This window comes from Miniopterus natalensis, chromosome 7, assembly GCF_054644295.1.
Source record: "Miniopterus natalensis isolate mMinNat1 chromosome 7, mMinNat1.hap1, whole genome shotgun sequence".
NCBI classification, from domain to species: Eukaryota; Metazoa; Chordata; class Mammalia; order Chiroptera; family Miniopteridae; genus Miniopterus; species Miniopterus natalensis.
This window is the reverse complement of record NC_142087.1, coordinates 55,380,283-55,382,142: the sequence shown is the minus strand read 5'-3', so window position 1 is coordinate 55,382,142 and position 1,860 is coordinate 55,380,283. Positions and strand designations below refer to the sequence as shown.

The 1,860-nt window shown below is 55.9% G+C and overlaps 1 pseudogene; it reads right to left on the bottom strand.

Annotated features, from left to right (window-relative positions):
* Window positions 1–356: 356 nt before the first annotated feature.
* On the bottom strand, window positions 357–1,312 carry LOC107524209 (rab effector Noc2 pseudogene; annotated as a pseudogene).
* Window positions 1,313–1,860: the final 548 nt, after the last annotated feature.

The following is a 1,860-nucleotide window of genomic DNA, read 5'->3' as shown; positions in this document are numbered from 1 at the left end:
GGGCCCCACAAGGTGGGTCTGAAGGCCCTCCCAGCCCAACCCAAGAGGAGAGCCAACTTGAAATAAACGTGAGGGTAGACTGAGAGGGGTCAGGAGAGGATAATAAATAAAAGTCATGGCTGAGTGGAATGGCTGGGGGAGGGTGTGTGAGGAGGGCTCCCAGGTGAGAAGGGGTGCAGAAAGGCACTGAGTGGGGGGTAGCAGGCTCAGGCCCCCAAACACTGGTTTGTTGAGTCGGCAGTCACATCCAACTGGGTGGGATGTGAGGCCACCAGGACTGGTCAGAAAGGAGCCAGGAAAGGTCTGGCTGCTCTCTCTCTTTCAATCTCTTCCGACTGGAAAGCCTGCTCCATGCATCAGACAGGCCCTTGCCCAAGGCAGGCAGAGGGGCTCATCGGGGCCACGTCAACATCAGGGACTCGCCTAGGTGTGCCTTTTGCTGGGGCCCTTTGGGTCTGGCCAGGGTGGGGTGCCCCTCTGTGGGTCTGCGAAATCTGTCCAGGCCTCCCTGGCCAGGCTGCTCTGGCTCCCTGACAGGTGGCTGGGTAGGTGGGTGAGGTCCATCTTGGGGGACTCCATGATGCCACCTGATTCTCTCCAGGCTTTGTCACCTTTCAGGTCTCTGACCCCAGTGGGCGGGAATCTGTCCTCCAGGCTGGAGGAGCTGAGATCCGAGTTGCTGTCACTATCACTGGAAACCACTCTCCCACGGGCCCATATGTAGACTCGACTGGTCTCACTGTTTCTGGGCTCTTGCTCAGTTGGCCTACAGGCAAAGGTCACAAGTAGGGGTTATCAGCAGGGCCATGGGGGATCTTCAAGGGCAGGGTGTATTTGGGGAACCCTTTGTAGAACCAGGCCCTGGACCTCTTCCAGACCTCTCTCTGCTCTCTGCAGGTCTTACACAGCCAGGGGCTGCTTCTGGCCAGGGCAGGCCTCGGTCCCACACTTGGTGCAGACTTTCTTCCTGTAGTCTTTGTATAACACCCACGAGCAGCCCAGGTAGCCCAGCACCTCTCCACAGAGCAGACACCGGGAAAGGCCGTTCCCCATCACGTGTGCCTCATGATGTCCAGCCACTCCACCAGCTACCCGAACCTCTGCTGCTCCAGGTCACCCAGCCACTTGTCCCTCTGGACGACCTGCAGGATGGCCTCCACCTCAGCCAGGCTGAGGCACTGCTCTTCCTCTGCTTCTCTGTCTGGTAGGTGTGCACAGACCAGCCTGTCTGCAGCTTGGCTCGCAGCGCAAGCTGCCAGTCATTGGGACAAACCCACTGATGGCTCTGGTTGCCGAAGATGGTGTTGGCCATACTTGGAGCACCGGGGGCCAGTGTGGGGAGTCACATCTGCGGGTTGGGCCCAGCTGTCTGGTGCGTTCCTGGCTGCCCTCTGGCAGCGGCTGCAGGGCCCAGGCTCCTGCCGCACCTCAAACCGCCTTCTCCCACCTGGAACCTGTTGCCCCCAGATTCCTTTCTGAGTGTTCAGCTTCCCTAATTGTTGTCAGTCATCTTTCAGGGACTTAATCGCTTTACCTGTTTCTTCTCATCTATTATCAAAGTCTGTCCTCTTAAAAAGCTCTGAAATTAGTCTCAGACACCTACTGGGAATGGAAGCCGCTTCATTTCTTCTCACATGGTTATTTCTACATTTTATCCTAGGGTTCCCCTATGCGTCTTCCCATGTCCCTACACTGTGGTCTCCAGTATTGCTGGCCTGCAACCTCTATCCTTTGACAGGTCTTGAAGCAATCCTATCAGAGTCAGGTAATATATTAAAATCAGTAAAACTTGAGAAGATGACTTTGTGCTGAAATTCCTCTTTGACTTGTGAAAAAGAAGATCCAGATGTCTCACTGATC